At 43.6% G+C, this 12,552-nt stretch overlaps 1 protein-coding gene across 3 annotated transcripts in view; it reads left to right on the top strand.

Moving 5' to 3' along the window:
- The first annotated feature begins 3,512 nt into the window (after positions 1 to 3,512).
- The window catches only part of FMN1 (formin 1), a 428,550-nt gene continuing 419,510 nt past the window's right edge, over positions 3,513 to 12,552 (top strand). For all 3 annotated transcript variants that reach the window (XM_019435304.2, XM_019435301.2, XM_019435302.2), the window contains exons 1-2: positions 3,513 to 3,624; positions 4,103 to 4,225. The gene's annotated coding sequence lies outside the window, so the exon portion shown is untranslated. The remainder of the gene's footprint in view (positions 3,625 to 4,102; positions 4,226 to 12,552) is intronic.

The following is a 12,552-nucleotide window of genomic DNA, read 5'->3' as shown; positions in this document are numbered from 1 at the left end:
CCACTAAGTATTTTCAGGAAATTCGTGGGTGAGGAGTAGCTCCTGATTGATAGGATAGCTCTATATTAGGACAAATGTGGCAGCAGGCAAGTTGCATTCATCTGACGTTGAGATGAAAAGCTGATTACACAGCTGAGGGCAAATGAGGTGGAAACATCTTGGAGATTAGGTTTGCTCCCAGTGTCCTACATTTCAGAGGGATGTGATCATTGGTTTCATGTTGAATGTCTCCTGTGAACAGCCTTTCTCTCCCACAGACTGTTTTTCTGAGGGTTGAAATAAATACAAAAATCTATCCTGGAGATTTGCATGTATATATTTAGCTCAGTAGGAACGCAGAGGAACATCAACAGTAGTGGTCCTGTGGCAGGCGTTCTGGGATAATTTTGTCGTCCTGTATCCGTGGTAGATGATACACTGAGGTCCAGGTTGGTTAAGGTGATTTGAGCTGGGGATGTAACTCGTGAGTGTGATTAAACGTTGGGCCATTTCTAGAATTTTGTGTTATGCTGTCATATTCTGTCAGAGCCTAGTCCTTCTCTGTGGGAGAGCAAAGTCCATTCCCCTGGGACGCTCACCGGGGTGTTCTTCTTATCTGTCTTCCCTTCACACTCCCAGAATTCACTCAGTGTCTAGTCCCTATTTTTACTGAAGCTGGTCTCTCCCTGACAGGTTCTACAGAACCTGTTCCCTGGCATCAGCTCTTGGGTAAAAGCAACTCCTTGCTTCTGACTGGTCACACAATGGGAAGGTGGGCCACGGGCCACATCCTATCTCTTTTCCAACCCGGATTAGAGTTATTCCAAATGGAACTACCAAAATGTGTGTGCGTGTGTGTGTGTGCGTGTGTGTGTGTTTTCTCTGCTTCAGTTTTACACACATCTTTTGATTTTCTAGGTCACACATTGAAATCGCCCACCTCAGGGAAGGACAGAGATTCAATTAAACAAAGCAGATCACTTAACACATGCAAGGCAGTAGAGGGGTGAAAAGGTAAACCACAGTGGATGGCAGGAACCATCTTTTATATTTTCTTGGTTCCAGTGAAAAAGTAGGGTACTTTGATAAACAAACTGACTGAATTCAGTATTTTAAAATTCACAGGCATTGCATCATATATTTTAGAGAGGGGTGCATTTCTGTTCAGATTATGAGAGACAGCAGAGACAGCTTCTTCCGGTAGGAAGGCAGCATGGTGGTCTGCCGCAACGGGGGCTTCTGGGTCAGAAGGATTTGGGATTAAGACTTTTCCTTAACTGGGAAAACTCAAGTGACTTACTGTTCTTTCTCATCTGAGTTTTCTCATCTGTGGAATGGGGATAATACAGATCATGCTGGGTAGCTGTGAAGACTAGCAATTATGTTTATAAAGTGATGTCTTCAAGCCTGATCCAGATTTGTGTTCTCAACTAGCTGTGCTTCATTGAGGTCAGAAAATGGGCTTTATTGAAATGAATATCCCCAGAGTCTAGTACAGCATCCAACATATATTAGGCCCTTATTAACTATTTATTACATGAGAAGCACCTGTAACCCTAAATGCCTACACCAATAACCTGTTAATTAGTGTGCACCTTTGTATTGATCTGTAACCTTTAGCTTATTTATATTTTGTCTTTATAAATAGCTTCTTTGGGAAAAGTTTTCTTCTTCTCCTTCCCCTCTAAACCACTTCCTACATATTCCTCCCTCCCAACCTTACAGTAAGTGCATACGTCCAGGTTTGATTCAAGCTCATAACATCATTTATGAATCTCTTCAGAGAGCTGCTTTGGATTATCATCCCCTTTTTTTCCCTCTAGGACTAAACTCTTATGGCCGTGATATTATTTTGTCGGTTTACTTTAAAAGATTCCTACACCAATTAAAATCTAGTTAGACTTAAGCCCCGGGAAAACTTACATACTTCCCATCAATATCAAATCACAGCTCGTCTGTATGAGCAAAACTGACTTAACAATTGCTCCTAACACATTGCAGGGGTGATGCTTCACTCTTAGAAGTGTTTCTGCAGTCAGTTTCAAGAAGTCACTATTGTGGGAACCAGGTCCCTCTAGGACAGTTTTTCAGGAGCAAAACAAACAAACAAAATTTAAAAGAAATGAGTTGCGTTAGTTCTTCTAATTGACAGTGATGTGCTTTAAACAAAAGTACTGACCTAGTATTGACCTGCTCCTAATAGTGTGGCCCTGGGACAACTACTTGATCTGAGCCCCAGTTTTCTAATCAATAAGGTGGAATTTACATAAGGTAGATGTGCGGATTGAATAAGATAACTACATATAAAGTGCCTAGCAGTGTTTGGGGAATATTATAAGTACGAATAAGTCAGTTTCCATAAGCTTATTATTTCCAGAAAAAATTGAGGGAAAAAGCACTTTAAAATACCTTCCTATTTCCCCCCCATGTTTATTTATTATTTGAAACAGAATCTGTTCAGGGTAGATTTCTAAAGTAAGAGAAACATAAAATTTGTACCTATCAGGGAGCAGATTAAAGGCAATGCCCTTGTTTGCCTACCCATTTGGAACAGATGGAAATGGCACTCAAATCAAAGACCAAATCACTGTATCATGAAGACCTCAAATCCTGTTATGAGAGGTTTGGAGGCAGTTCGTCCCAGTAATGATTAGATACTTATTCAGGGGCAAAATAGTTTGGCCTTGACCTCAAATGTACACTGACTCACCAGCATAGGAACGGTAGTGATCTTGAACTGTGGTTTTCCAGCAAGCGGGCAGCCTTCATTGTGAGGTCCAATCCTGTTGACCTCCTCCTCGGCTCTCCTTTCCCGGACCGTCGAGGCCCTACTTCATTTTTTATCTTTGCCCTAACTTATTTGGCTCTTAACTACAAGTAGTCAAAGTATTTATCTAACAGTGATTCTGGTTAAAGGGCCATTTGGAGGCCTAGTTGGGGCATGGGAGAGACTAACACAAGGGTTTTGCATTTACATGAGGATCCTATTTCTTGAATTTTCCTCCTTTGCTCCTTTAAGCACTTATTACCGAGAATGGCTAGGCTGGGGGTGCAGGGGCAGGGAGCGATGACCAGACCACTGGAGCGGCAAAGCCTCGCGGGATCTCCGTGGCGTGGAACCTCAGGAACGGTGAGAATCATACACCTGCTCCCTTCCCCCCATCGCTGCGACCAGCCCAGAGCGTGCGCTTTGAGGGGCCCCGGGCGCCGGCGAGCTGGGGGCAAGGAGCCGAGGGATTGGCTATTGCCCTCGCTGTCCACCTTTGACCTATGCTAACAACACGGCCTCCAACCCAGCCGCCCGGGCTTGAGTTGCCCAATAACCTCACCGCGCCCTAGCCAGGCCCAGCGGCTCCGCTGCTGATTGGGCCCCGTCCCTTCCCGCTCCACCTTGCCATCTGCCCGCCCCGGGCGCCGCTGCACGTTTCCATTGGCCATCAACCCTGCCTATCAGTCCACGGCTCACCTCCCCCAAACAGCCGGCCGAGCCGGCGCGTGCTAGGGAGGCGGGGCCTCTGGGCTGGGGGCGGGGCCGGGGCGGGGCCTCGGCCGAGGCTGGTGCAGCGGTGGCTTTGGGCTCTGGTTCTGGACTCCAGCGCAGCATCCTCGCTGCAGCCGCTACGGCTGGCTGCTGCACTTGGTCAGGTAAAGAGAGCCTTGTCTGTCCTGCTGGTGGTCTGCTCCGCCTCTTCTCCCTCCCGACCACAGGCTGTGTGTTCCGCCTCTCGGGGCCTCGGGGCTCTCGGAAAGAGGCATCGAATCCGTTTTGCCCCGTTACCTTCCTTTCCTCCCCTTCTGCGTCCGTTTCTCAAGCTCCCCAACCAAGCGGTGCCAAAGTCTGTTAGCGGGGCTCCCCGGGTCACCCTAACGCTCCTCACTACAGAACTGTCGTTAACTCTCAGGTCCCAGCGCCCGTGTGCAGTCTCCTTCCCAGCTTGGCACAGGAAGGGTGCAAGGGCGGGCGTGGAAGGGAGGGGTGCAACGCTTCATTTTGAAGCTGAATGTGTTTAGTTCACAAGGGGAATACCTTAGTGGGGTTGATTTGGGAACGTTACCTGCTTCAGGATGATGATTGGCGATGACTAGAAGGATATCTGTTGGTGCTTTGTGCTTATATTTATAGGTGACATTCACCATCACCGTTTTCTTCTTTCACGAACATCATCATCACGACCATCACCGTCAACATTTCTTTTCCTCCATCAGAACTCTTCAAGTTCTGCAAAGGCAGGCTCTGTTCAGGCATGTAAGTGCTGACTCCCCCAAATAACAAGCAGTGCCCTTGCCCCCTAAGGCCAGAGCCAAGTCTTCATTTAACTCAAGGCCAAGTAGCTGGGAGTGGGGTGTGAATGGGGAGAGTTTCCTTATCCCTATTTGCCGTGGAGATTGCCACAGAAAACCCTTTGCTTTAATCATCCACACTGCTGTTTGCTGACTATGGAGAGTTTGACATTGGCAGTCACACAATCTGATGGACTGAATGCAGAGTCCAGGACCTGGGATACAGGCCTGTGTAACACGGGTGCTTCAGCCACGGAGAAGGGAATGTCTAGACCCAAGCCTTTAAGACCTGATGAACTAGCTTAGCTCTGACTTTCTTCCACAGTGGCTCCAGCTGTACTAAAGCACCATCCTTGTGGGCATATGCATCATGTGCTATGCTGCCTTGGGGGATCTAAGTTCCTGAGAGAGGGAATTATGTTGTCTATAGCAGGTAGCATCTTATGACCACAGGATTGGGATTCAGCAGCCATTGCTTAGCTTTTCAGGGCTTAGTACAAGATCGCTTGATGCTTAGATTTATTAACCCCTTTTCAGGAGGGGAAAACAGTGCAACTGAGAGTTGCATACCAGATTAACTGTCATTGTGGAAGATATTGCTTTAAAAGTGTTTAGAAGTCCCAGGTCTTGGTCAGACATATCTAACCAGTCTCCTTTCTCTTACCTGTGGTTATAGCCCCATAGTAGGACCAATGAATTCAATGCCTTTAGATATACTGCAGGGTGGAAGGAGCAGTGACCTCACTGGAGGGAAACAATGAGTAAAAGTTGGGAGACAGTATATCATAATGGTTAAATCCATAAACCTGTCATATGAATTCCAATCCTGGATGAACTACTTACTAGCTGAGTGATTTTGGCAAGTCATTTATTCCCTTGAACTTTAGTTTCTTATTTGTAAAATGGGGGTAATATTTCCGGCCCCATAGAAGAAGTTGTAAGGATTAAGTGAGAGAGTATAGTTAAATGCTTAGTAGTTCCTGGTACATAGTAAGTGAGGAATGACTGGTAATCATTCTTGATAATACTTGCCAACAAGGATAATAAAGGCTAGTGTTCTATCCCTAAACATGCATCCCCCCCATGGCTTTTTACATCCCTTTTAGTTCTTAAAACTGATGCTAATGGGAGATGGCAGCTTTGAGATTCCTCATAGGACTCCATGTTAAAGGGATGGCACTGATTGAAGCCACTTGTGTTTGGACAGACATTTGTCTCACCAGCCTGCACAAATGCTTAGCAAGCTCTTTTAAGACGCATTCGAGATGCAGCTTTAGTGAAGGTTTCTGGGCCTCTGGGCTTGTCCTAGGCTGCTCCTTTCTCCTTGGCTGTTCAATGCCCTGACTTGCTAAATTGTGCTTTTTACAGAATCACTGTGAATGCACTGGCTTCTGCCCAGGAGAAGCAAAACTGCTTTTCTTCAAATATCCCTGGGAATTGAAGAAAATCTAACTTGCTAGCATGGGAGAACCTGTGTTTTACAATATTTTTCTTCTCTAAGAATGACATACTGTCAGTTGTATCAGTTAGGATCCTTTTCGTTGTATGGGATAGAAACCTAGCAGAAGCAGTCATAAGCAAAAATGAACATTTTTGACTAACATAACCAAGCCATGATCACACTATAATGTCTTCATGAGAAAGATAGTCCTGAGATTAAGAATTTTTTCTGGTTTGCTAGCTTGATTTCTGTGTCTTTGTTTCTATCTCTTTCAATTCTGCTCTTTTTTTTTTTTTTTGGCCTTATTATTTCCTCTTCTTTTTTCTTAAGTTTATTTATTTATTTTGAAAGAGAAAGAAAGCACGAGTGGGGGAGGGGCAGGGGGAGAGAGAGAGACAGAGAGAGAGAGAGAGAGAGAGAGAGAGAGAGAGAGAATCCTAAGCAGGCTCTGTTCTGTCAACCCAGAGTACGAGGTGGGGCTTGAACTCATAAACCGTGAGATCATGACCGGTGCCAAAGTTAAATACTTAACTGACTAAGTGTGCCCCTAGCCTTATTATTTCCTACCACAGATGCTATCCTCTCAGTGTCTTCTTAGGCTGTAGGTTCACATGCATCTAGCTCCATAAGCTAAGGGTGGCTCATGTTTCCTCTAGCTCCACAGAAGAACCTCCAGAAGAACCATGATGGATTAGTACTCGGTCACAGGCTTAACCCTGCCTGGGTGGAATGTGTTTGCTAAGGAATAGCATCCTGTGAGTCCTATCATTGTCTGGGAGTGGATCTCACATCCTAGTCTTCTTCTCTCTCAACAAAAAAATTGGTAGAGTTGTCCCCAAAGGAAGAGAAATGGGAGCAGGCTGGAGCTTGATGTGATGATAAGGACTCAGGAACCCTTCTTTCCTACCTCATGTGTGGTGATTCAAAGTCTAGTTTTATGTTAAAGCTTTGGACTTGAGCATGTGATCCCAGGCATTAATGCATTTTAGATGATTTTGCCTTTAATTTTTTTTTTTTAATTAAAACCTTACTTGCATAATTGTGAAAATTCGCCAGAGATACTTAATAATATACAGTGATTCCAGTCTTGGTAGATCATGTTTGGGGGTTACTCATACTCTCTTGTTGGGGCTTTGTTTTACCAGGAGCCATTATTTTTAGAGGTGCATAGTCTCTGTGTTAAAAATCAGCTTTATTCTCAGCAGGTCCCAGCCTGTGTGTTGACAGAGTTACAGCCATTAATCTGATTTGCTTGATCTTGTAGAGATGCTAAACCATGGGAATTGTATCCTCATGGAGTAAATATGAGCTTGCACCAACAGGCTGGCCTTGTGAGGGAATTGAAACATCCCTGTGTTTAACATCTGAGCGGAAGTGCTGACAAAGCAGTCGTCTGTATGTCCCGTAACCTAATAATTACTAAAGTGGGAAGGATGGAAAGAAGGCTGTGAACCTTCCTTAACTTGTCAACGTATAAAAACAAGTCTGTAGGAAAGGGACCATTCCCTCCCACTTAGGTTTCTCAAGTTTTCTGGCTACATGTAAAATATGCCCCTGAATAATGTGTATTTTGCATTTAGGCTTTGAAAGTATGGTGCCGTAGTATACATATGAGGCTGGGGAGAGGGGTAGAAGACCCATCGGTCTTTCTTTTGAGCCAACTAACCTTGAAACGACCTCTGTAAGTCACCTCTGCGGGAAGCAGGCTACTGGATAGGTTTTTTGATCTTGTTCTTGTGTGTTTTGTTTTGTTAAAGCTAGTTCATCTATTTCCTTACTTTAATCAAAACTGACCTGTATTGTGTTCCATCTTATTAGGGCTATACCTATTTCTCCTTTCTGAAGTGTCCTAAATCATTATTAAAGACGAACATCATTCAGATTAAGCACTTTTTTTACCTTGGTCTTCTGAGTCACAGGCTATTGTGGGGGATATTTTTGAGATAGGCAGGACTTTCTTTCTTTAAAAAAATTTGTTAATGTTTATTCATTTTTGAAAGACAGAGAGAGACAGAGCACAAGCAGGGAAGGGGCAGAGAGAGAGGGGGACATAGAATCTGGAGCAGGCTCTAGGCTCTGAACTGTCAGCACAGAGCCCAGCGTGGGGCTTGAACTCACGAACTGTGAGATCATGACCTGAGCCAAAGTTGGATGCTTAACCAACTGAGCCATGTAGGCTCCCCAGGACTTTCTTTTTTAACAAGAGAAAAACAGAGTTTATTAGCATGTATATCGTGCTTACACATGGGAGTATCCAGACATGAGTAGCTCCAAGGGGTGGTGAGAACATGTGCTTATACATAACGTCTTAGGCCAAACGAATAGGAGTTGGGGTTTCTGGGTGGGGGAGGAAAGTTATGGGAAGTTACCCAAGAAAAGTATGGTTAAACAAGGGTTACTTAATAAGGTTTGTTATGCATATTTAAGTCAGTGCCTTCTCCATTAAGAGGAGTTATTAAGAGTTTTCCTCTTCCTGGCATGGGAGAAGGAGACACATTTTACAAGTGGAGATTTTCTTTATTTTTTTAATTTTTTTTAATGTTTATTCATTTCTGAGAGACAGAGAGAACAGAGCGTGAGTGGGGGAGAGGCAGAGAGAGAGGGAGACACAGGACCTGAAGCAGGCTCCAGGCTCTGAGCTGTCAGCACAGAGCCTGACGCGGGCTCGAACTCACTGACCTTGAGATCATGACCTGAGCTGAACTCGGACAGGACACTCAAGGGACTGAGCCACCCAGGTGCTCCGAGATTTCCTTTATAATGTACATTTCATTTACAAAAGGAAAACTTGTAAACTTGTGCTCCTTTCTTTTTCCTTTTTTTTCTTTTTTTGTTATAGCTTTTACTACATCTTCCTGAATCTCAATGGCTGTTAGCTCAAACTCACCCATATGTCAAAGAGGCATATTTTTGGGTAGTATATTCTGAAATCTCTCATTCTGCCCTTTGAAACTTCACTATTTTTTCCAGGAAGTTTCATTTAGCAATAGCTGAGTTGGTATATAGTTCTAGAGAGATTCAGGTTTGCAGGGTAAGAGATCTACAAAGGGAGAGAGAGAAAAAGAGAGAGAGAGAGAGAGAGAGAGAAGGAACAAGGATGAGAAAGCAGAAAAAAAAACCCACAAATTTAAATGTATTGCCCCATCTCATTAAATCAGTCTCTCTATTCTGGGAATAGGTCAGTCTAGTTAAACAGTTATTTCAGGAGGCAGTAGTATAGGTAGGAGTCAGGTGCCTAACTCAGCCATCTGTATGGTGTATGCAATCAGGCATTTAGTAGGGGGCATTTCTGTGGAGACAAAAGAAAAACAAAAGTTAATGGTTAGAACAAACTATAAGCCCAGTTTTTGACTCCAGAGAAGACTTGGTTAATAAGATTTCTAAATGTTGGGCTTATGTCATCCTTCAGTGGTGGAGTTAGGACAGGCAGTGGCAGTCTGATGGTTTGCATCCTGCTTTGATTTCCTGGTTTGCGGTCTGAATGTCTCTGGCAATGGCACTGAGTGTTCCAGTGAACCTTCTGAGCGGCCTTATATAGCAACAAAGGTTGGATAAGGCAAGACTTTTTAATATTCATGTTGGTCATCAGGATCTGGGTGTTAATGGACAAGTAGCGGATGCAGCCTGAGGGTGGACCGGGGAAGGCAGATAAGGCTAAAGAGTAGGGCAGGAAATACCGCCATATTGCCACTGTCAAGGTGCTGGTGCTGACATGCCGGGGGGAGCCCTCCGGTACATGTTTCTGTGAAGTAAGCAACAGAGAATGGGAGATGACGTGAGGAACAATGTTTAATAATCCACCCAACACAGCAGTGTATGGCTGCTCTTCTTAGGGACTGTTGCCCTGTTTTGCCCCTATGAGTATCTGTCCACACTCAGGCAGGCTCAGAGGCTTTATCCGATGATTTCCCCTGTGACACATGGAAGGAAAAATACAGATGTTTCAGAGAGAAGGGGAACCTGTCTACTTCTGAGGAGAAGCTCCCTCTGATGATCCTCTCACCGTGGTAATTTGGGAAGACCATAAAAGTTTCCCAAACCTTGACACTGGCACAAATGAAGTTCCAATGAAATTCTCTGCAAGAATAGTATCATCTGTGGCAGAAAGGAAACCCTTCTGAGTGGCGCTGAGACAGTGCTGTCTCATGCTCCCCAAGATAGCTCCTTCAGGTGTCTGGGTTTCTTTCCGTATTACAGAGCAGCTTTTCTCCTCTTTGATGTTGTAAAGATGGCTGAGTTAGGACAGAGAAAGGATTTTAGAATTACAGTTACTGTCCTAGCATTTAACGATCTATGTGTTTGGGCCCCTGGAGACAGTAACTAAAATCTTCATCACCATTTCCAGAGGGCACGCTCATCTTGCTGCTTTGTTTTGTTCACTGATTGAAAGCCCATCCCCATGGTCTTCACCCTGCCAGTGCTAATAAAGCCTATTTCTCACCTTTACACCATGGAGTCCATATAACTTGTTGATGTTCTTCTTAGAGTAAAATGTCCTCAAAGTCTATCCCAAGGGCAGGCAGCAAGTGTATTTCCTCTCTGATGCTTAATGCAGGAGATTTAAGCTCCTTCCCTTGGTTACCTAAGCTGTCAGTAGGTACCTCTGTGCAGTAGGTAAGTGGTATCTTATCTCTCCTATAGATGAGCAATTCAGGGATCAGAGAGGTTAATATGGTTACTTAAAGGTATGGCTTTAAATGGAATCTCGGTAGTATTTATTGTACCTGTTGGGTTTGCATTCTACCCTTTGTCTGTGCCCTAGTAAGCCACAGAGAACATTCCTGGCTTTGAAATTTTTTAAACTTCCAAAGCAGGATAAACCATAAATATAGTGCAGTATTCTGGGTATGGATTTAGTGAAAAGCAAGAGTTGCTTTTTTTAGGCATTAACATGATTACCCTTTCTCTTTTTAGATAAAGACAGCCACTTTAGAAAATTTTCTAGGCCTGGATCATATTTGGAAAGCTTTGCAAATAATTTTTTAAAAGCCCACAGGTCTGCAGAAAATGGAATTCATCTACAGAATTGGCGTCTGTTCTGTCCCCATTTGCCAATGTCCTCATCTCCTTTTATCTCTGTTTCTGCAGTAGCATCCTCTACCTTCTACCCACAGGAGACAACTGGCTTCTTTCTGACCCACCTAATCTCTATCACAATAAATATGAGTAGAACATAATCACACATAATAGGGGGTATTGTCCTTCTATTAAAGTCACTTTCTGATTTGTCTTAAGCTGGTCCTGATTTCCTTTAAGCTCTGAAAACGTAGATCACTTCTAATTTTCATGATTATTTGAAGAACTGAAACTCCATGATACCCTAGTGTCATAAGGGAAACTGGCAGATTGAAGGGGGAAAAAAAACAAACTTACTGTTTTCTCAAGGAACATTACCTTATTTCTTACTCTATAGTTCTTGTGCCCAAATTATTCTCTAGATAGTTGACAAGATTTTTTTTTAGTCGTACAGTGGAGAAAACTGAGATGGGGAGACAAAAAAGTGACTTGCCCAAGGTCACTCACGGTCAGTGGTACAGCCAAGAATAGATCCAGGTCACCCGACTCCCTGGGCTTTGTTTATTACATCATTCAACTTCTCTTGAGGAAGTAACAGCCCTGCCAGCTATAAAAAAATGAAAGGACAGTCAACGCTCAGACTCTGTTTTGGGGACTTGGTCTTTTTTTTTTTAATTTTTATCTTTTTCCATTTTTGCTGAAAACAATAGCTGCCAAATTGTTCACTATTAGCTAGATTTTAAGACCTTAGAACCAGTGCAGAATTTGATAAGAACAACAACATTCTGTATCTACAGTCAATAGCACTGGATTGTACACTTAAGTTGTTAAAAGGACAGATCTCATGTCAAGTGTTCTTACTAAAATAAATAAAGAATTTTAAAAAGATAAACACAATTCTGATATCATAGTGACAAACTAGGCAAATGACAAAGCAAAAAGTAAAGGTGGCTGAAAACTCTAGAGTGGTTGCATATGGATCTTGTGCTCAAACCACATCCAAGGACAAAATACACAAAAGAGGGAGGAGGGGCATATAGTCGAATTTTAAGTCTAAGACACTTACCTCTAGGGTGGTGTGGACCCAGGGGAATCGCATCAGGAAAACTAAGGTCATCAACAAGAAGAGAACTAGAAAAAAAATTGTTAAGCCAATTTTTATAAAAGAGGGCTTTTAATATTACAACCAGGATACTGATGTACAAATTTTGCTACTTGGAAAGGATGAAGTCAAATTCACAGAGGGCGAGGAAGCAGAACTAGTCCATTCTTATTTTGTTCTTATTTTGCTTGCTGTGTTTTCTATGCAAGTGCAGCCGGTGAGAATCTCCATCTAAAAACATAAGTATTTAAAAAGTATCTCATCTCATAATTGTTTTTTTCAAATCATACTCTGTTTTGTTTCAAGCCTCTTCCTTCTGGAAAGGTAGAAGACCTACCCTCAGGCCTTTTTAGGGTCACACCATTCCCCAGAGTTGTATCAAGGCTCCAGGGTGTTGGCACAGCGGGGCAGCATCGGGGGGAAATGCTCTGGTCCTTGACGCATCTGACCACACAGGTTACATGGTAGTGCCGTGTTTCTGCTCACATAACTCGCTCAGTTGCAGGTATCCAGGTCATCCTTGGGCCACAGAAATATTTAGGCGACATATCCTCTCATCCTTCTACTTAGATGTACCACACACAGCTCTGGGGGCTTGTGGCCTCTCTGGGGACAATGCCAGAAAGCAAGGGCTGGCTCCTCCCTCCTCCTGGGTTTATAAGCCTCCCTCCCTCCTTTTCCAACAGCAGGAGGGAGCTAATTCTTCATGTTGCTTCAAGGCTCTTTATGTCCA

Source organism: Panthera pardus, unplaced genomic scaffold (assembly GCF_024362965.1).
Source record: "Panthera pardus isolate Hobbes unplaced genomic scaffold, ASM2436296v1 HiC_scaffold_24, whole genome shotgun sequence".
NCBI lineage: Eukaryota > Metazoa > Chordata > Mammalia > Carnivora > Felidae > Panthera > Panthera pardus.
The sequence above is the reverse complement of the archived record's forward strand: the minus strand, read 5'-3'. Positions and strand labels throughout refer to the sequence as shown.